Source organism: Protopterus annectens, chromosome 6.part0 (genome assembly GCF_019279795.1).
Source record: "Protopterus annectens isolate FY-2018-M chromosome 6.part0, PAN1.0, whole genome shotgun sequence".
Taxonomy (NCBI): domain Eukaryota; kingdom Metazoa; phylum Chordata; order Ceratodontiformes; family Protopteridae; genus Protopterus; species Protopterus annectens.
The window spans coordinates 147,648,366-147,672,139 of record NC_056737.1 but is presented as its reverse complement, the minus strand read 5'-3'; the positions used below and the strand labels follow the sequence as shown (position 1 = coordinate 147,672,139).

The window sequence follows — 23,774 nt, the reverse complement described above, 5'->3', positions numbered from 1 at the left end:
TCTAGTAATATTAAGGAGTCATGGAAGTGGAAATGACCTCAGCCTATGCCCACAAATGTATTAACATGTAATTGTAATACATATATCCAAAATATATAAAAATATGACTGTTGTATTTAAAATGTATACAAATATGATAAAAACATCTTTGACATACCTAAGGCACATAAAAACATAGTCAACCCCAAATGCGTCCAATTGTTTCAGCTGGTGGTTCAAGGACTTAACCTCTTGCCAAGTTTTTGGATTTTAAATTTAAAAAGTATGGACACTGCATTCTAGTAATATTAGAGTCATGGGATTATTTAAGAGTGGTTAAACCAGAGTTATTTAATGAAGATGTTATTTTTGTTACCACTGAATGTGGTGGATTTATTTTCTGTTATTTCACAATGTTGGTATGGTGTGGGTCGACAACACCTTATCAAAAAGTGGTGTTTACTCAAGATAAACTTCTTACATGTATTGAGCTTATGGAAATGGTACTGAAAAATAACTATCCACTTTGAGGGAGAATTTTTTCAGCAAATTAGTGGGGTTGCCATTGTTGCTTGTTGTTGCCCCTGTTTATGCTAATATTATTCTTCCCATATGAGAGGAGAAATGTACATTGAATTCCCCTTTTATAAATATTTGGAAACTATATAAACACTATTTGGATGACATATGTATTTCTCGATGTGACACTAATGATAGTTAATGGAATTTATAATGTATATTAATAATACGACTAACTTTTTTTTAACGTTTATGAGATAAACTATGATAAAATAAATTTTTTAGATGTCACTATTCACAAGTTACCTGAGATTCATGGTTTCAAGTCCACTATATATCGTAAGGAGACGTTTTCTAACTCTTATTTATTTTATACAAGTTACTATCCCTTTATACAAAAGAAAAGTATTGTTGAAGGGCAGATTGTTAGAATTAGTAGAATGACATCTGGGGAGCAAGATTTCTTTGTGGAATGTAACTGTTAAAAATATAAAAACATGTTTTTGGATAGGGGATATCCCCTTAGCCTGATAGAATGGAGCCAATGTCTGGTAGAATTAATAGATTTGCTCTGATACTGGGAAAGGATGAAATTAATGTTAGAGATGAATTAAATAAAAGTTGTTGTAATGGAGGAAGGTTAGACAATGAATTAAGTAAATGAGTGCCTTCGTGACCAACTTTAGTTGGGATGCTGGTACAATTAGAAACATTATTATGAGAGAATGGGCCCAGTTTAGTAGGTTGTCTGAACTTGAGTGGATTTTTAAAACACCTTGCAAATTCATTTTCCAGAAAAGATTAAGTTTGAAGGATATTTTCGAAGGGGATAGTTTTTTTCCTCAGAAAAAGATTGGCACTTATAAATGTGGGTACTGTCCTTATTGCTCAAGTATTTTGGAAAGAAAAAATATTTATACCAAGTAGGGGAAATACCTGCATTGGAAAACCTATTCTAATTGTAACACATTTGGCGTGGTGTACCTTGCTGCGTGTGACATTTGTGCATCATTTTATGTAGGGAAAACAGAGAGAGTCAAAAAGTAGAATTTATGAGCACCACAATGACATTAAGAATAGAAGAAAGAGAAATGGCCTATTTAAATATACTATAGCTTGTATGGCAGCCAAGTTGTTTTTTTTTTAAGCAACAAACAAACAAGCCACCGAGAAAGGAATAAATCCAGATACAGAGCAAAAAACAAGTCCAATGTAAAAAAAACGGTATCTGGAACGCATGACTTACACCACAAACAAAGTACAAAATGCAACATAGACCAATAAAAATTAATGAATTTATTCAAACGGAATAAGCGCTTTCACAGTTATACTCCAACACTGCTTCATCAGATGTTAAAAAGAAAAAAAAACACTTCCTACATACTATCTGACCAATCAAATACATGTATTATGCCACGCCTCAAACACACAAAAGCACAATACTATATTATATAAGTTATACAACTTCTAACTATAAAGAAATCAAATTACATAAATACATGTTCTGTATTGACAGAAGAGGTTCCAACAGAAATTAGAGGAGGACGTTGGTAGGCCACTCTAGAATATAAGGAGTTATATTGTCATTTGGTTTTGGAGGCTAATAAATTAGCTGGGTTGAATGAGAATGTCTCCTTAGACCCTGCTTTGAAGCTGAGAGCTGCCAAATTATAATTAGTGGCTTTGTGGTTTTGTAATACTAGTTGTGCCACTTTTACTACGTGTGTGTGTGTGTGTGTGTTTTTATATCATATTTGTATACATTTTTATATACAATAATATTTTTTATACATTTTTGATATATGTACTACAGTTAGGTTTTGATACACATGTGGACATAGGCTGAAGTAATTTCCACTTTTAGAGGGAGCCTTTTAACAGTTTTTTTTTTATTCTTTCATCTTTTTAATTTTTTTTTATTAAATGGTTGCCATTCCATTTTTTCATATGTCCCGTTAAAATTTTTACACACATTATTTAAATAATATCTTCAGTGTTTTTATTAGTTTTTGCACTTAACTTCCTGTCACCTGTGACTGACTGGGAATTAAGATATTGACATATATGGGTTTTTTTTCATGCTTTTTGCATCTCAAGAAGTCAAAAAGTGACAATCAAGTTAAGCGTTCATGTCTTGGACTTTTAATCGTGTTGTGTGAATAAAGGAGTTCTCTCCAGTAATGTACCTGCCTGGTTTGTTCAAGTGCTGGATTTTTTTTAGTTAAAGGACTGATTAATTCAAGAGTGTAATTTACTGCTTACCAAGTAAAGAACCCATTAATCCTTCATAATGCTTTTCCAAGCTATGAAGAAATTATGAGCACCTCCCTAGCTGGGAAGAACTGAAGTAGCGAGTCTAGCAGACTACTGTTCTTGGATAACTATCTGCAATCCAAGAGGAAAGACAGCGTGACATACAAGAATCTTTCATACACAGTGAAGACAACTGAAATAGCGTGCAGGAACCACAACCGAACAGCTATAGACAGCACAAACCACACACTACTGCTGGAACTCACAGAACCAAGTCGCACAAAGCCACAGAACTGCAATTAGAATTAATAAAAAATACTGAAAATTTAATGGTTTAGCGCTTTCTCTCGCTAAAAGGCGAGCTTCATCAGAACCACGTATAGAGTACAAGCACTTCCTTAAAAATCAAAACTGGCGCCAAAATGACTCCCAACAACAGGAAATGCAACACTTAAAGACATATCCAAATTCTCAATAAAAACAATATTCAAAATTACATATTTTGTTAAGAAACAGTAATATATACAAAATTTAAATGTACATATGTATAAATAAAATTTTTTTATACAAAACATATAAAAACATACAAATCAGATGAAAACTGATTAATATCAGATAAAACAAAACTTGATACTAGGTCCTTATTAAATTAGGTCATTATAAATCTAACAATAATACTGACTTAATTGATATACTTTCATTAATACCCGGAGGGGTGGTGGCGATCAAATATAGTTGCCACCAAAGCTCTCTATAGGACAAATAGTTTTTAAAGTCACCTCCTCTAGGGTTCCTTCTAACACACTCCAGTATAGCAAACTTGAAATAATGTGTAGCATCAAGTTCATAAATATGTTTACTAAGGGCATTATTCATGTCTGACTTTCTTATGCTATATAAGTGGGAATATATTCTCTGACGTAGTTGACGTTCTGTCTTCCCAACATAAAAATAATTGCATTTTTGACAAATAGCAATATACACAAGCATCATTGACCTACAATTACCCTTACTAAAATGAACTATACTATGACCTACATTTTGCAACTCAATACTCCCAATATCAAGTATATGGGTACATTGATTACAAGTGCCACATTTAGAGGTGTGTGTTACTAAAGTTTGACTCGGAGCACTCGCACTTTCCAAAATGGATTTGAGATTCCTACCCATTTTGTAAACAAACCTGGGTTCAATACCTATAACATTCTCCATACCCTGGGTAGTAGTTAAAATATGCCAATATTTATATATAATGTTTTTTATATTTTTACTAAAAGGGCCATATTCTATGACACATACAGAGTGTAATTTGTCATACCTCTCCATAGGCCCCAATTTATCCACTGAAAGAGTAGATACAGGAACAGGGGTTGTGTTAGCACTAGTATCATTCTTCCTATTAGCCCCTAATAAAGGGCAATACTTCTTACCCCATTCCTTCATAACATATTCCGCTGTTTCATTCAGAATTTTTGAAGGATATCCCCTATCTTTAAAAAGAGCCATCAGATATGTTATTTCATTGACTACATCTTGGTATTCGGAAGTCATCCTGATGGCTCTAATACATTGACCTTTGAAGATATTCTTCTTCAAAGTTGGTGGGTGAAAGCTATTGTAGTCTAAGTATGAATTGGTAAACGTCTGTTTTCTATGAATACAAGATTTAAACCTATCATTTGCCAGGGAAATATCATTATCAAGATAAGCAACCCCTGTGTTGTTAACTGTAGAAGTAAATTTCAAATATTTACTACTATTATTCAGATGTTGCATAAAATCATCTAACAACTCAATGTTTCCATTCCACAATATGTAAATATCATCCAGGTAGCGAGAATAATAGGCAATATGATGATAATATGCACTATTAAATACATATTTCTCCTCCCAGTCAAGCATAACCAGGTTAGCAAACATGGGAGCACATGCTGCTCCCATGGCAACACCCCTGGCTTGCTTGAAAATTTCCCCCTCAAAGAATACAAAGTTGTTCTCTAAAACAATACTCATGAGGTCAACTAATAAGGAAATCTTGTCCCAACTCAACTCAGAGTGTTTTCTCAGACTACAAGAAAATGCTTCTAATCCTTCATCCCACGGAATACAACTAAATAAATCTACTACATCAATAGAGCAGAATACTAAATGATCTTGCTGTATGTTCACTGGAAAATTTCGCAGAAATTCCCACGAGTCTTTTACCATATGACCCAACTTATTATAAATAAATTTCAGGGTATGATCTATGACTTTGCCTAAAGGAAACGTTTTAGATTTACTGCCCGATATTATGGGGCGTAATGGGGGATTAAGATGGTTCTTATGTACCTTTGGAATACCTACTATGGTGGCTATAACAGGATTGTCCACCATCATAAAATCAAAAAGATCCTTTGTTATTCTTTGCTGCAGCAGGTACTCCTCTAGGTACATGTCAATTTTCCTATAGGCAATGTTTAACTCATTGATAGAAGAAGTAAGGTAATTTCCTGACTCATGAAGAATGTCAAATATAGCAGCACTATAGGCGGTGGCTTCATAAAGCACAATGCCTCCGCCTTTATCGGGCTTCATAACCCTAACAGATGCATCTGATGATAAAGCACCCAAAATTTTCACTTCATCATGAGATAAATTGTTCTTTTTTCCAAATTTGTCTTTTCTAAATGTACATTTTTTCAAAGCATAAATCTTTTTCATAATTCTTCTTTCAAAAGTAGTAATAACAGGATTATTTAAAGGAATAAAGTTGCTTTTTTTCTTCAACGGTCTACTTACATTGGACTCTAAAGTAATACTGTTTTCAAACATTAAAGCTAAGTTGAGTTTTCTAGTGAATTTCTTAATATCTATTAATGTATCTACAACCCGAAATCTTGGGGTGGGTATAAACTTTAACCCTTTAGAAAGCAAGCTAAAATGTGCTATTTCCAATTTCACATTACTGTAGTTAAAGATTTTGAAATTCATGAACTCATGAATAACATCATCCACTACTGCTATACTCTCCTCCCCATCCGATTGATCAGTAATAACCTGCTGAACAAAGTCAGGTGGAGAAGATACTATCTCATTCTCCAATTTCCTCTCTTCCTCCAATTGCCTTTGGTCTTGTGCTGTGGAACTGAGTAAAAATCCTGTTCACAATTTTCATCGTAAACACGTTCCATCTGTTTGTTCTGAGTCCCTGTAATAATTTCTTTTTTATCCGTACCCCACCTGTAACTTGTATGTCTACTGTATTGTTCCTTATCTCTCACTATTTTTTTAAGTTTACGGTCAAAGGCCTTGTGAGCCCTATCTTCCGCAAACGTAAATTGCTTAAGATAGAGCTTCTCCCATTGTTTAAAATTAAGGTCCTGTGTAATGGTGTTATCCAATTCTTCGACCTCCGTAATAATTTTACACAGTTTTGTGTCATTATGTTTTAACAACAGCTTCATGTAACCCACTCCAAAAGTGTCAAATAAGGCATTAAATTCATTCTGAACATCTACATCAATATCAATGCCTAATGGAAATTTAAAAAATCTAAGTCCCATTGGGACAATTTTAATAGCTATACAATGATTTAAATAAGCATTATCAAGTTTAATAGCATTGATATGATTAAGTTTTTTACCCAACAAATAAATAAAATCTCCCAGAGTCCCTTTGACAGCATTGCATTTCATATGAGCATTACCATTAGTTGATTGTTCAAAGTTGCAATCATTACTAATAAATTGCTGTAAGGGTTTGAGTTTATCAGTACTTTTATCAGCTGTTTTTCCAAAACGCTGAACATTACAAGAAGAAGAAGAGCTATAATCGTTAACCATATTGGTAACAGTACCTTGACTTTTTCTCTTCTCATTGGAAATATGTGAATAGGTACGCAAAGGCTGAGTAAATTTAGGCCGCGTACCTGTACGAAGAGCTTCGTTGTCATAATTTCCGAAAGAAAAGTCAAAAGTGAAGTCAGGACCGGCTGTCCTACCAGATTCGGAAGGCTCCAGTACCCCAGGTAAGTCAATTGCGCAGCTGGAAATAGGCAAACCTTCTTGTCCATTGGGTATATCCAACGAAGAAGAGGACAAGAAATCATCCATAGCTGTACCACTGAATATTTTAGAACGAGGCTTAATCCGAGCGTTTCTCCGCTCCTTTGGTGACTCACTGCGTACCGAAACTTGCTGCTGTAACTTAACGGAAGTGTCTTGTACGGCAGATTTATCAACAGATAACTTACAAGCCAAACAATTGTCGGCAGATACTTTGGAGAACAGTTCTAACATCTTGGCAACCTCCCTGCGTAGGAATGTGACCTCCGACCGAAGGCATGAAATCTCCTTACTATCATCAGGCGAGGTAACGCTCACTGGGCTGTGAGAAACGGACATGACAACAACTGAAATAGCGTGCAGGAACCACAACCGAACAGCTATAGACAGCACAAACCACACACTACTGCTGGAACTCACAGAACCAAGTCGCACAAAGCCACAGAACTGCAATTAGAATTAATAAAAAATACTGAAAATTTAATGGTTTAGCACTTTCTCTCGCTAAAAGGCGAGCTTCATCAGAACCACGTATAGAGTACAAGCACTTCCTTAAAAATCAAAACTGGCTCACAATGACTCCCAACAACAGGAAATGCAACACTTAAAGACATATCCAAATTCTCAATAAAAACAATATTCAGAATTACATATTTTGTTAAGAAACAATAATATATACAAAATTTAAATGTACATATGTATAAATAAAATTTTTATACAAAACATATAAAAACATACAAATCAGATGAAAACTGATTAATATCAGATAAAACAAAACTTGATACTAGGTCCTTATTAAATTAGGTCATTATAAATCTAACAATAATACTGACTTAATTGATATACTTTCATTAATACCCGGAGGGGTGGTCGCGTCCAAATATAGTTGCCACCATAGTTGTTAGATGATTTTATGCAACATCTGAATAATAGTAGTAAATATTTGAAATTTACTTCTACAGTTAACAACACAGGGGTTGCTTATCTTGATACGTATATTTCCCTGGCAAATGATAGGTTTAAATCTTGTATTTATAGAAAACAGACGTTTACCAATTCATACTTAGACTACAATAGCTTTCACCCACCAACTTTGAAGAAGAATATCTTCAAAGGTCAATGTATTAGAGCCATCAGGATGACTTCCGAATACCAAGATGTAGTCAATGAAATAACATATCTGATGGCTCTTTTTAAAGATAGGGGATATCCTTCAAAAATTCTGAATGAAACAGCGGAATATGTTATGAAGGAAAGGGGTAAGAAGTATTGCCCTTTATTAGGGGCTAATAGGAAGAATGATACTAGTGCTAACACAACCCCTGTTCCTGTATCTACTCTTTCAGTGGATAAATTGGGGCCTATGGAGGTATGACAAATTACACTCTGTATGTGTCATAGAATATGGCCCTTTTAGTAAAAATAAAAAACATTATATATAAATATTGGCATATTTTAACTACTACCCAGGGTATGGAGAATGTTATAGGTATTGAACCCAGGTTTGTTTACAAAATGGGTAGGAATCTCAAATCCATTTTGGAAAGTGCGAGTGCTCCGAGTCAAACTTTAGTAACACACACCTCTAAATGTGGCACTTGTAATCAATGTACCCATATACTTGATATTGGGAGTATTGAGTTGCAAAATGTAGGTCATAGTATAGTTCATTTTAGTAAGGGTAATTGTAGGTCAATGATGCTTGTGTACATTGCTATTTGTCAAAAATGCAATTATTTTTATGTTGGGAAGACAGAACGTCAACTACGTCAGAGAATATATTCCCACTTATATAGCATAAGAAAGTCAGACATGAATAATGCCCTTAGTAAACATATTTATGAACTTGATGCTACACATTATTTCAAGTTTGCTATACTGGAGTGCGTTAGAAGGAACCCTAGAGGAGGTGACTTTAAAAACTATTTGTCCTATAGAGAGCTTTGGTGGCAACTATACTTGGACGCGACCACCCCTCCGGGTATTAATGAAAGTATATCAATTAAGTCAGTATTATTGTTAGATTTATAATGACCTAATTTAATAAGGACCTAGTATCAAGTTTTGTTTTATCTGATATTAATCAGTTTTCATCTGATTTGTATGTTTTTATATGTTTTGTATAAAAAAATTTTATTTATACATATGTACATTTAAATTTTGTATATATTACTGTTTCTTAACAAAATATGTAATTTTGAACATTGTTTTTATTGAGAATTTGGATATGTCTTTAAGTGTTGCATTTCCTGTTGTTGGGAGTCATTTTACCAGTTTTGATTTTTAAGGAAGTGCTTGTACTCTATGTGGTTCTGATGAAGCCTTTTAGCGAGCTAAACCATTAAATTTTCAGTATTTTTTATTAATTCTAATTGCAGTTCTGTGGCTTTGTGCGACTTGGTTCTGTGAGTTCCAGCAGTTGTGCTGTCGATACACAGTGAAGAGGAGGAGAAAGGGATGAAAGGAGAGGACTGGGATCATAAGGCATACCTAAGAAGTGGAGGTTCTGTTAGTGCAGGTTACTAACCATATAGGCAGACTGGCTGAAGGTCTCTTCTGCCAAGAAAAAGGCATTCTGGAAATTGCTACTAAGCTCTTCCCTAAGAAAAGCCTTATCCACACCACTCCATGTAGACCAACTAAGCCTGCAGGCCCTAGCCAAGGGGTCAACACAAAGTCACAGAGGAATACGCAGCATTCTACTGTCAAAGCTATAGAAACAGCTTCATGAATATCTTCCTGAGTCCATTCTTGGGGAAATACTTAAGCTTATCCAGAGCCGTCTTAACTAGGTGAGGCTGGAAGTGAACAGGTAAGGCAAACAGCTGAGGGTCCTAAGCCCAAATGTTGCACAGCGGTATCCTCTCACCACACCTGTCCATAATTCTTGACTATATGTCATACACTAAAATGGCAAAATGATGTAATCTATAGACCCTATGCTGGACCAGAGAAATCACTGATAAAGTACAGTTTTGTACCTACCATAAATGTAGATGTCCGATAGGTATGCATCTGCAGTCATAACATATGGGTTGTCCTGCCTCAGGCAGCCCTTCGGTCGGCCGGATTCCAAAGTCTGGGTCTGGCCTCGGCTGATGTCGCACTTTCCCCGACGTCAGAGCGTCTGGGGTATAAAAGCATCAGCCGACGCCATTTTCCTCAGTTTTTCTTGCCCCAGATGCCAGGTGCCCTCTAGGAAGGCTAAATTTGGATAAATGCTGAAAAGTTCCAAACATTTGCAAATTATATACATGTATAAACAAACAAATACACCATAATAGATTCCCCCAGCTAGCTAAAAGAGGGGTAAGCACCCTAGGAATACCACAGAGGTGAAGGAGGGAAGGTAATCCTGACTGCAGATGCATACCTATCGGACATCTACATTTATGGTAGGTACAAAACTGTACTATGTCCTTCAAGGATGCATCTGCAGTCATAACATATGGGTAGAATACCATAGCCAATCTGGGGGAGGAGGTACTAAGAAAAGGATGGTGTAGTTAAGATCCCCTGCAGAACTGCAGTTGCAAACCCTGCTCTGGATCTAGAGTATAAAGGTAAATTGTAATGCTAGGCAAATGGATGCACGGAGCTCCAAGTAGCAGCTTCTAAAATGTCCTTGGTAGCCACCCCCTGTAGGAAGGCTGTAGTGGTGGCCGTGGCCCTTGTGGAGTGAGGCCTGATATTTTCAGGAACTGTCTTTCCATGAAAGGAGTAGCAAAAGCGAATACAATTTCCTATCCATTTTGAAATTGTCTGTTTGAAAATTGCTCTTCCTTGCACCCCAGTTTCATACGCTACAAAAAGTTGGTCAGTTTTTCTGCTAGTTTTTGTTCTGTCCAAGTAGTAGCGTAGTTGCCTGTGTATATCCAGGGTGTGCAAAAGTTTTTCCCCTCTATTCTGTAGATTAGGGAAGAACGTAGGCAAGTGAATAGCTTGGTTCAAGGATACCCTAGATACCACCTTTGGCATAAAAGTAGGATTGGTTCTTAGTGACACCCTGTCCTGGTGGAAAATAAGAAAAGGCTGCACTGCCATTAATGCTTGTAACTCAGATACTCTTCTTGCTGAAGTGATTGCCAGAAGGAATGCAGTTTTCCAAGATAGAAACTGTAGATCCGCTGATGCTGCTGGTTCAAAAGGCAGTAGTGTCAGTTTCTCCAGCACAAAGTTGAGATCCCAGGTAGGTAGAGGGGGTCTTCTTGGAGGTTTAATATTTTTGATCCCTCTCAGAAATTGTCTGAGGAGAGGGTGTGAGAAGATAGGTGGATCCACATTGTATTCTGCTGAAATTGCTGAAGCATGAATCTTAATGGAAGAATAGGACAGGCCATTGTGGAACAATTCTGCTAAGTATTCTAGGATATGTGTTAGGTTTGCCACTGTGACATCTGTGCCCTTTGATGTGCTCCAAATGAGAAATCTCTTCCATTTAGCTGAGTATGTCTTCCTTGTGGAAGGCCTGCGAGCCTCAGGATAATGTCCTTCACCCTCTGAGATAAAACAGTTTGATTGGGATTTAAGGAATTTTCCAGGCAGTTAGCTGCAATGTTTTCAAGTTGGGATGCAGGGTCTTGTAATTGTTCTGCGTCAGAAGAAGAGGCCATAGGGGGAGAGGCCATGATTTTGCCTGAGACATGCTTCTCAATAATGGATACCAGTGTTGTCTTGGCCAGTCCGGAGCTATTAGTATCACTTTTGGCTGTTCCTCCCTGATCTTCAGTAGAACCTTGTACATCAATGGGAGAGGTGGGAAGGCATATACTGTTAGGGCTTTCCAGCTGAAAGAGAGAGTCCACCCTCCAAGCTTGTGGGTGGTATGTCCTTGAGCAGAATGTCTTCAGTTGATTGTTGAGTGGGGAGGCAAACAAATCTATCTCCGGCATTCCCCATGTCTTTGCTATGAGTTGGAAGATGTCTGGGTGCAGCATCCATTTGTGTGCATCCATGGTAGTTCTGCTTAAGCTGTCCGCCAGTATATTTTCTTTCCCTGGCACAAATTGGGCCTGTAGTTGGATATTGAGATTCAGGCATAGTTCCCACAGATTCATAGCCATCCGGCATAGAGGGTAGGAATGTGTGCCTCCCTGCTTGTTTATGTACCACATGACCGTGGTGTTGTCTGTCCTTATTAGCAGGTGTCCTTGTTGGAGGAAGGGCTTGAATGCCTCGATTGCATGCCTCACTGCCAGCATTTCCTTTTGGTTTATGTGCATGCTTAGCTGTCCTTGAGGCCATAGGCCTTGGATACATTTGTCCTCCATGTGTGCTCCCCATCCTCGGTCTGAGGAGTCCGTGGTGATGGTCTGCCTTGGTTTTGGTTTGTTGAAAGGCAACCCTCTGTTGGACTGGCAGGCCTGAGCCCACCACAGGAATTCCTTTTGAAGGCATGGAATGATTGGTATCATGGTTTCTAAACTGTGACTGTGCTGAGACCATACACTCCGGAGGTACCATTGTAATTTCCTCATATGCAGCCTGGCATGTGGTATTAGAATTATGCAGGATGCCATGTAACCCAGGGCCTGCAGGATTTTCCTTGCAGTAAGCGGAGTTTGTCTTGTCAGAATCATGAAGTAATGTGGAAGTTGTTTTTGTTTTTCTTCTGTGAGAAAGGCCATTTGTGTGGTTGTGTCCAGATCTGCACCCAAAAAGGTTATCCTTTGGGATGGTACTAGTCTTGACTTTTGGATGTTGACTGTGTATCCCAAGGACTGTAGCAGGTGTATGGCATAGGCCAAGTCCTTTATCAAATTTTCCTTGTTGTCCACTTGTATTAGGCAGTCATCCAGGTATGGGTAAATTTGAATTCCCTGTAGTCTGCAATGTGCAATTACTGATGCCAGGCATTTCGTGAATACTCTGGGCGCAGTAGATAAGCCAAAGGGCAATGCTGAGAATTGATAATGCTCTGATCCTGCAAGAAATGTGAGGTGTCTTCTGCAGTTTGGTCGAATAGGGACGTGCAGGTATGCCTCCTTGAGATCTAGAGTCACCAGCCAAGACTCCTTGCCCAACATGGGAAGAAGTTGCTGTAGGGTCAGCATTTTGAATTTTGGCACAATGAGATAAGTGTTCAGTGCAGACAGGTCGAGAATAGGCCTCCATTGATTCTCCTTTCTTGGTACAAGGAATAGTCTGGAGTAAAATCCTTGGCCTTGTTCTGAACATTGTACCTTTTCTATAGCTTTCATCTGAAGTAAATTGCTGATTTGGTTTAAAGCCTCTGCCCTCTGATTTGGTGGAAGGTTTGGCATTCCGCCTCTTTTTGGCAAAGTGTGAAAGTGGAACCTGTATCCTTTGTCTATTATTTGCAGTGTCCATGTATCCTTTGTGATATAATGCCAGTTTTTTGAGAATAAAGCCAGCTTTCCGCCCAAGGGTGCTTCTAGTTGATCCCTGGTAGGCGGAATCAGAGTTAAGTCATTGACCTTGACCTGGTGTAGTAGTTGTTGTTGTTGCTGTTGCACTACTCCTCTGGTTGGCAGGCTGCCACTGACTGCCTCTGTACGAGCCCTTCGATTGACCTCTGCCTCTAGGGCACCTGTTCCTGCCTCTCTGGGCTCTGTCCGAGTCTGGAAAGGACCAATTTTTAGTAGGCCAGTTTCTGCTGAATCTCGGTGGTTGAACTTGCAGGAAATCTTTAACTGTTTGCACAGATTTTGCCTTTTCTTCAACCTTTTTTAAGATCTCCTGAGCAGAGGAGCCAAATAAATTTTGTTTCTCCATTGGAGCATCCAGGAGTTTAGCTTTGACATGGTCTGGCAAAGATTGTTCCTTCAGCCAGGCATGCCTACAAATAACTGCCCCAGTCATAGCTGATCTAAATGAAGCCTCCAGTGCATCATAGCCACACTTTAAGAAATGGTTACTAACCTGTTGTGAGTTGTGTACCAAATCCTGAAGGGATTTACGGTCTAGGGGTTCAGGAGAAGAAAGTTTCTTATTCAGTTCATCTAACAAATATTCCTGGTACTGTATCATATGGAATTGACAGTTTAATGCCCTGACAGAAAGAGTTGCAGAAGTATACACCTTCTTTCCCCATCTCTCTAAAGCTCTGGACTTTCTGTCAGAGGGTAGAGGATTTTTGGCAGTAGCGCCAACCCCTTTAGGGCCCTGAGAAATAGTTTCTGGGTCTGCAGAATGGGCTTTATACAAGTGGAAATGAGAATCCGGAACCCTGTAGTATCTGTCAGGTTTGGCAGGGGCCGGAGGGAGAGTATCAGGGGCCGTACTGACATCATTGTACACATCATCAATTACATTCAGAACAGGAGGTATAGCTAAGGGCCTATGCTGAGGCAAATGCAAAAAGGTCCTTAATCTTTTTCTAGAATCAGAGAAATCCTGACCTTGCCATTGAAAATGCTCTCTCATGGAGTGTAGAGTCTCACCAAAGGAAAACTCCTCAGGAGGGGAGGCCAAAGGGATAGATTCTTCTGCATCTGAATCCTCATAAGGCGAGTAAGCCCCTTCCTGGTGGTCTGACAACTCAGATCCATCCATGGAATCATCTGAGGAGTGTGGATCAGAGGGGCAGTCCTGGGCCTTTTGTCTGGAGGAGGTTGAGAGGCCCTGTCAGGGTGAGGTTGTGAACACTTAATTAAGGAAATAAGGTCCTCAGCAAGGCTGAGGATCTGTGAACTAGAGGAAGGCCTCTGGGAGGTAGGTTTGGCAGGCAAAGCTTTTGAAAGTTTGGCAGCTTTAGCCCTAGAAAAGGCCTTAATGGACATGGAAGCAGGGGCCTAGCTGCCCCACGTGCAGGGGTAGAAATGTCCAAAGGTATGGTGTCAGACAATTCCTGAACACTAGCTTCGGTAGGTAGTTCTGAAGCCGACTCAGCCGGGGCCTCTCGGGCCTCGGTGGTCGGAAGTATGGTTTCGGAAGAAGGAATGGCCGAGGACTCGGTTTCGGCCGAAACCGAGACACTCGCGGTAGGCCTAGCCGTGGTTTCAGCCGAAACCACGGGCATGATGTCGGTCCTTTCCTTGCGTTTTTGACCATATGCGAGTCGGAGTCTCCGGCGGCATTTTATAAGCAAAAGCGACTCCAAAAAAATTCCTCTGCAAACTCCGACCGACGTCTAAGAGTTCGTCGGTTGAAGGAGGCACAGACTAAACAGGGCGATACGTCGTGGTCTGGGCCTAAGCAAGGAAGGCAGTAAGAATGGAAATCCTTATGAGGTATTTGTTTCCCACAAGTTAAACAATTATTTACTTTGTCTGACATCGGCTGAGGCAAGAAAGAGTTCCCAACGGGGTACTTAGCTTTTTTCTAAGTCTTCGGTAGCTGAAATCACTGGATCTGACCGACCGGCACTTGCGAACAGCTTCTGCTTCGGGCACCGCGCGGCAAGAAAGACTGAGGAAAATGGCGTCGGCTGATGCTTTTATACCCCAGACACTGTGACGTCGGGGAAAGTGCGACATCAGCCGAGGCCAGACCCAGACTTTGGAATCCGGCCGACCGAAGGGCTGCCTGAGGCAGGACAACCCATATGTTATGACTGCAGATGCATCCTTGAAGGACATCATGATTTACCCACTCATATGACAATTTGGTTATTTGTTCAGTAATTTATATACCATGTTAATGACTGATCCACAAACTAACCTACTTCAGAAACTGAGTGCAAAGCACAGAAACAGACAAACATATTATACAAAAATAACAAATGGAAGTAGTAGTGCTATTTAGATGTGAGTAATTGGGAGGCTGAAAGCACCTGCTTAATATCTTTAATTTTAACTCTAACATACTGATAACGAAACTTAAGCATCGGTTTTATCTTTAAAAACAAGCAATATGCTTATACACAATTAATTAATATTTCTATTTGATAACTGGGACAGTCTGTTTTGAGCAAAAAATATGTTTTTAACAGAGGATGAGGAGAAAAGCTGAGACAGATATAACAATACAAAGAAATGTAATGCATTTGACAGTGAGGTCAGGAGCAAGTGAGGTATGGTATACATTAAAACAAAAATAGAAGTTATGTTCTTACCATAACGTTCCATGTTAGTTGTCTTCTTCTCGCCTTCTTCTTGCTGGATGGGTTCGGAGCCGACCTCAGCTCCGACTCGGCCACTCTAAAAGCTCGAGAGTTGGTTCCACCGGCTCGAGGCTCCCCTTATATCCCACAATGCTAGGCATGAGTTACCTCAGATCTCGTTTGTAAGCTAGGCCCAGCCTATAATAGTAGCAGAATAACTAGAAACAAAGTCCACCTCTATAAACAAGGGTGAAGAGAAGGGTGACCTACATCCTGATCTAGGAAATATGCACAGCAGAGCATATACCTAAAGTACAGAGGTGGTAGAAAGAGAGGTCACAATCAAACTCCTCTAGGTCTGTCCAGGCCAGGGGGAAGGAGGGTGGGGCGCAAGAAGAAGGCGAAGAAGATAACTAACATGGAACGTTATGGTAAGAACATAACTTCTATATGTTAAGTTGTCTATCTCGCCTTCATTCTTGCTGGATGGGACCGCGTCCCTAGCACCTTTTCCCGGGTGGCATAACGGAACAGACTCTTGAGAACAGTGGAACCAAAGTTAGCTCTATGCCTAGAAGCTAAATCCAACTTATAATGAGAAATGAAAGTGTGAGGAGTAGCCCAAGTAGCCGCTGCACAAATGGTGTCAATAGGCAGTCTGTCTTGGAAGGCTATAGAAGTAGCCAAAGCTCTGGTGGAATGGGCTTTAGGTTTGTTAGGCAGCTTTTGGTGTCTAATTTCATAAACAAGGGAAATCAGAGATGTTAGCCATCTAGATAATGATACCTTTGAAACTGAAAGTCCCTTTCTGCCTTTTGCATAGGAGACAAACAGTTGGTCAGATTTTCTGAATTGTTTGGTTCTATCCAAATAGTACCTTAACTGACGATGAACATCTAGCCAATGCAATTTTTGTTCAGATCTATTGGAATATTCTGGAAAAAACACAGGGAGGTCAATGCTTTGATTTAGGTTAGACGCCGAGGCTATCTTAGGCAAAAAGGACGGGTTGGTTCAGAAGATACCCTGTCCTTATGGAACAACAGATAAGGAGGTCGACAGCTGAGTGCATGAAGTTCTGAAACTCTTCTAGCTGAAGTAATAGCTACCAGAAAGAGAGTCTTCCATGATAGCAATTTTAAAGAACAGGAGGCTGCAGGTTCGAAAGGGGGAAGAATCAAGGAACTAAGAACTAAATTTAGGTCCCAAGGAGGAGGAGGATTTCTTATAGGAGGTCTGAGTAGAAAAACTCCCTTCAAAAAGGCTTTGCAAAGCTTGTGGGACATTATGGCAGACTCTGAAATACCCACATGAAAGTTAGAAATAGCTGCCAGTTGAACTTTAAGAGTAGAAGGAGATGAACCTGCATGGAAGAGTTCAGCTAGAAAATCAAGGACCATTTGGATGGAAACAGTGAAAGGATCTATGTCCCTTCCTTGAGCCCAATAGGCGAAACGTTTCCACTTACTCAAATAAATCTTTCTAGTGGAAGATTTATGGGAAGCTATCAAAATATCTCGAACAGAGTGAGATATTTGAGAAGCCTGGCTAAGGTTGGAATTGGAGGAACCAAGCAGTGAGGTTCAGAGAGGGAAGGGAGCGATGAAACTGACCCGACTGATGGATCAAAAGATCTGGAACTAGGTCCAGATGCCAAGGTCGCTCAACAGAAAATGATGCAGAAAGGGGAACCAAACCTGTCGAGGCCAGTAAGGAGCAATGAGGATCAACGAGGCCTTCTGAGCGATAGCTTTCTGTATCGCTTGAGAGATTAGTGGGAAGGGAGGAAATGCATACAGAAGTCCCGGGGCCAAACTTGGACTAGAGCGTCTCTGCTGGGCTGGCCTGGTAAAGGGAATAGGGTGAAATAATCTCTGCACTTGCTGTTTTGGGGAGTAGCAAAAGGTCGCAGCAAGGCTGACCCCACTTGAGAAAAATTTCTCTCACAACAGAGTCTTTCAGAGACCACTCGTGAGGCATGAGGATAGCTCTGCTCAACTTGTCCGCGATTTGATTGGACTTCCGGGATGTGCATTGCTATCAGAAACCGCCGAGAAGAAATGCCCATTGCCACAGTCTGAGTGCTTCTCGACACAGGGGTAGGACCTGGTTCCGCCTTGTTTGTTGATATACCACACTACAGACATATTGTCCGTCTGGATTGCTATCGTTCCCAAGGGAAGAGAGTCTTGAAGGGCTTGCAACGCTAAAAGCACTGCTCTCATCTCTAGAACATTTATGTGCAAGTGGCATTCTTCTGGTTGCCATGTGCCCTGGACAGTTCTGCCCTGATAATGCCCCCCCCCACCCGATCAGGGAGGCGTCCGTTGTCAGTGTAGCAACGGAGGGAGGAACAAAGGGTCTTCCCAATAAGAGCTGAGGGGAAGACATCCACCACAGAAGATGATTCCTGCATGTTTGCGTGATCATAATGGTGTGGGACATCGGAAGTTGCTGGTATGACCATTGTGTGAAGAGCATCCATTGAAGGATTCTCATGTGGAATCTGGCTAACGGAAGCAAAGGAATGGCAGCCGCCATAATTCCCAATACTTTCAGAACTAACCTGGCTTTGACTCTGTTGCTGCTGAAGATGAGCGAGACCAGTTTTTGTATGTCTGTTATTCTCTGATCTGTTAGCCTCGCAGACATGTTGACTGTGTCTAGAATTGCGCCTATGAAGGTAATAACACGACAAGGCGACAAAACAGACTTTTCGCAATTTATTGAAATGCCTAAATTTTGACAAATGCAAAAGGTGTAGTCCCTGGCCAATAGAAGAAGATGTTTGGTGGGAGCTGTGAGGAGCCAGTCGTCCAAATATGGAAAAACCTGGAATCCTTGACGTCTCAGGTGAGAAGCTACCACTGCCATGCATTTGGTAAACACCCGGGGGGCAGTGGTGAGACCAAAGGGCAGAGCCCTGAATTGAAAATGACTGGTTCCCAGCCTGAAGCGGAGGAATCTTCTGGAGCGTCTGTTCATTTTTATGTGATAGTACGCGTCCTGAAGGTCTATAGAGCACATCCAGTTTCCTTTTCCCAATAGGGGAAGGATGGACTGCAGCGTGACCATCCGAAATCTCGTTTTCTTGACTGACTTGTTCAAGATACTGAGATCCAAAATTGGTCTCCAGTCCCCTGTTTTCTTTGGTCCTAAAAAGAACCTTGCGTAGATTCCGGATCCTTGCTGGTCTGCTGGAACTGGCTGAATTGCTCTTTTGCAAGCAGCTTTGAAATTTCCAAAGCTGCAAGATCCCTTTGAGCGGGTGGAACATCTGGAAGGGATTTTTTTGATTGGCTTGGAATGCGAACAAAGGGAATGGAATAGCCTTGAAATGATGGACTGTACCCATTTGTCTTGAGTCAGGGATAGCCAGGCTTCTGGGTACAGTGACAATCTTCCCCGACTGCCTCCGAAGGTGGGCAGTCGGGCAACACCTCAGGGATGCTGAAAGGGCTTATCAGAGAAGGCTTCTCGATTGCCCTGGTTCTGCGGACCCCCTGCCTCTAGGGCGGCGTCTACCATTGTTGTTCCGCCTCTGCCTCTGGCGGGAACCGACTCTGTCGTCAGGCGAAGACCCTTGAGATTGTTTGCGGAACCACATTTTCCCACTTTTCTGACCTTTGGGGTAAGGCCTAGAAGGAGCAGAAAAAGCGGACTCCGACGGCAGAAAGAGTCTTGCCATCTGTCTCGCACCTAGTCAAGGTTTCTTTCACTTGAGGACCAAAAGAGATGATCCATCGAATGGGGAATTAGTGAATGGCGTTTTAAAGGGTCCGCAAAGTTGCATAGCCGCATCCAGGCATGCCTACGTAAGGCCACACCTGTCCCTGCGGCCCTGCTCGCTCCATCAGCCGCATAAGAGAGGCGCATGGAGGAGTTGGCTATGGAGTTCAGGGTAGCCAGCTGAGTGTTCATCTTGTCTTGAAAACCCGCAGCCGTAGGGTCCTTCAACATGTCACTCGCTTCTTTGATCAAGTCCCTTTGAAGGCAGTAAAATGGCATAGGTAGTTCAGTGAGCATTGCAAATGTCGCTGGCGAGAACATCCGCTTCCATTACCTGTCCATGGACCTAGATTCCTTGTTAGGTGGATGGACAGGCACTGAAGGATCAGCTAGTTCCTTCTTAGTGGCAGCAGCAACCACCATAGCATCCACAGAAACTCCTTTTGTCAGAAATTGTTTATCTGCTGGTGCTGTAATGAATTTTGAGGGTCTCCTGGGAGTGGGGTCCACTGAATCAGGAGCCGTCCATGCCTTTGCTACCACCTGCATGAGCGGGTCAAACTGGTGGAGACACCCAGGAGGTGGAAGGGCGAGAGCCAAATGCCTCAAGGTACACAGATTCATCCTCCGAAGGGTTGAGGGCTGGCCAATTTCCCCTCTGCTTAAGGATTTCTAGAATGTCTGCAAATGAGACATCTTCAGAAGGGAAACGGGGGGAACCCTCGGAATCCTCTAAATCTGTGTCAGAGGTGACGGACTCAGGTGAGTCTATGTGTTTCCTCTTACACTTTCTCTTCCGAGGGGGCTCTTCTGCCAAATCAGGAGAGGCCTCGGAAGAGGATGAGATCCCACAGGGATTCCAGAGGAGCTGGCTCTCTGCGGTCCGGGATGAGAGTGAGTCGACTTGACCTGAGGCACCGAGGGGGGGGGGGCGGATGGAGCCGACTGTGGGGTAGAACCAGGTTCTAACACACTCCGCATGACCTCGAGCACCCTGTCAGGCAGAGCCAGAGGTCCCGCTCGAAAGCTAAGAACCTCCCTCGGCACCGACAGTGATGGCTCCGAGGCGATGTCGAGCGAACTCACCAGCGCCGAAGCCCGAGAGGAGGCGGGGTCGGACAATGGTCGATGCCACTCACCCCTCGAGCCGGCGATGGAAGTCCGGCGCCGAGATTCTTCTAAGGAAGAAATCGGAGCCGGCGATGGAGCCGAAGACAATTGTATCGGCTCCGGCGCTACCACAGTCTCGGTTCCAGCGCCGGCTCCGAGCTCAGCGGAGTCGGAGGAGGAACATATTGAGGGACAAGGGCAGGCATCGACTGATGAGTCGGGCTCTGAAGCATTTGGGCCAGTGCCTCGGACTTGAGAAATCGACTCACTACCCTCTGAAGGTCATGGTCCGACAGCCTCGATGACCTAGAGGAGTGAGATCTATGGCTCCGTTCAGACAGCAGAGGAGATGCTGGAGCCGAATGAACAGAGCCAAGGGATGGTGACCTAGACCTCTTCCTAGATGTCGGTTCCGAAGGTCTGGTCGGAGCCGACACGGGAATTTCTAATACCTCGGCTCCAGCCGGGCCGAGAAACCACAGAAACTGTAGACTGAGACTCATCGGCTCCAGCCGGAGCCGATGTAGGAGGTTTGTAGCCTTAGGTCTCGGCTCAGTAGCTGGAGCCGAAGACCTAGAAGCCTTGGAGGGCTTTCCGAAGAGACAGTAAGGGAACCCTCAGGCTTGAGTAAACCTCTCAGAATCAGTTTGTTTTCTTTCCTGCAGGACCCTGGGGCTGAAGCCGTGGCATACAGCACAGGAGTCCTGCAGGTGCAAACCCCAGGCAGTAGACACAAGAAGTGTGACCGTCTGTCAGAGACATTTTCTGACAGCACGAGTCACACTTCTTGAAGCCTGAGACCTTCGAGTCTTTAGACATTTTAGAAAAGTGTAATCACACACACCCAGTCAAACACACTGATTACACCCTATCCTATTTTAAACTCAAAAATAAAACAACTACCAAAGTTTTAAAATATGAGAAAACACACACACACCACTAGGGATGGAGGAAGAAGGCCTGTAGGCCGAGGAAGAACTTATAAGTTCTTGTGGAGAAAAAATGTGATTTTAGAGAGAAAGTGGGGAAAATTCCACTAAACTAAGGGAAACAAGTGTTAAAATTAAAATTAAAGGGGTTTAAGTATACTAACTTGAATCTAAAGTTACTCACCAAGAAGCCGGTAGAAAACCAACACCTCGATCGCTGTAGCGGCAAATGAGATCTGGGGTAACTCACGCCTAGCATTGTGGGATATAAGGGGAGCCTCGAGCCGGTGGAACCAACTCTCGAGCTTTTAGAGTGGCCGAGTCGGAGCCGAGGTCGGCTCCGAACCCATCCAGCAAGAATGATGGCGAGATAGACAACTTAACATCATCTTTTCACTTATCTTGTTATGCGTTAATGACTGTCACACTGCAAATATACTGTAATATACTCTAAACAACAGCACAAAATAAAAAAGTTTCAACACAGGGCTGTTCTACATGACTTAAATTACAAGTAGGCAGTTTACTAAATGGGGGTGCTGTTTCAAGTGGTTTTTGCAGCATGACGGACATTAAGGCAAAGTACTAAGGAAAATGCTGAAGTATTTTGCGTGTTTGAATTGCAAATGGAGGGACATGGCCTCGAAGTTACACTTTTCAATTTCCTTTGATTCTCTCTCTTTTTTTCTCCTTAATGTCAAGCACTGCTACACCCAACCATGATGCTCTGCAGCTGTAAAACAAAACGCATACTGCTAAGCATATATAACACTGTGACACAATACAAGACAGTAGCAGTGCCCCCCCCCCCCCCCAAAAAAAAACAAAACAAAAAAAACATCTCTGGCTCATATCCTTAATATCTGCCTTTCATCGTCAGAGAAGTCATGGTTGTGTCATCTCCACTTGTCATACTGGTGATGGCAATGAACGCTCCTCAGAAATGCTGATGCCAATGGCATCACTCAACACCTGGCATATTTTGTACCAGGCCTCCATCTTTTTTGAAGGGACATCACAATGACAAAAAATGAGTACTTTGATGTACCTGTAAAGAAAGAACAGGAAAGTCCTGGACTCCCTGGCACACCATGCAACAGCCCTGCTTTTACTACCTGCTCAGCAGCCATGGTCACTCGATGAGCCACTGGAGGAGCAATAAGGAAGACTCATGAGGTGCACAATGTAATGCTGCTATGTGTGTTGTATACATGAACCATATGCTTGACATATATATATATATATATATATATATATATACATACTCACACACACACACACACACACACACACACACACACACACACACACACACACACACACATCTATATATATTTATTTATTTTATTTTATTTTACATTTGTTGACCGGGCTAGTCTAGCTGGATACATGTCCTTTTTCAGTAGAGGCCCGGGGAGAAAAGCTCCAACATAATGAGAAGACATGGTGCATTTACACACATAAGAGGTAGGATTAACATAGGATGAAAGACAAACAAAAAGGTTGTGCATGCTGATTATAGGACATTCACATAGTCTTAAACAAGGATAACATGGTAACATTTTAAAGGTAAGAGATAAAGATTATAAACTCTGAAAAGGGTGGAGACTATGGTGGTGAGAGGTCTACAGGTTAGTCTGGTTCTGAACTGGGGCATAGCCAGTGTGACAAGGTATTCTTTGAGATTATTTTTGAATTGATTAAGTGAGGTCATAATTCTTAGGTTGTTTGGAAGGGAGTTCCAAGGCTTTCCAATGGAGTTAGCGTAGAGAGCATTGCCACCCATATTCTTAGATTTAATGGTGAGTATTTGAACACTGTTTGACGATCGAAGGCAGTTTAGGTTGGTGTAGGGGGTCAGTATACTGCTCAGTGACGGAGTTCTATCCGGGTGCTTGATTATTTTAAAAGCTTCTGTGAGTTGGTTGAGTTTGAGAAGATTAGGCAATTCCAACCAGCCAATTTTCTTTAGGTTAATGTAGTGGTTGGTTCGATAAGGTGCTCCTGTTATAAATCTGGCAATGTGATTATAGGCAACAGAAAGCATATTGAGTTCTCGCTTTTGAGAAAGAGAGTACTGGGGAGCACAAGAGGGTGGAGAGGAGATGGGTGCGAGCAATGGTTAGTTTGGCAATAGGGGTTAGAAAGTTCTTTATTCTGTACATGGACCCGAGTTTCTTGTTTACAGTTTTAATGGTTTGG

General features: G+C 41.5%; 1 protein-coding gene across 1 annotated transcript in view; it reads right to left on the bottom strand.

Moving 5' to 3' along the window:
• ARHGAP5 (Rho GTPase activating protein 5) overlaps window positions 1-23,774 on the bottom strand; it is a 1,324,990-nt gene that overhangs the window by 459,982 nt on the left and 841,234 nt on the right.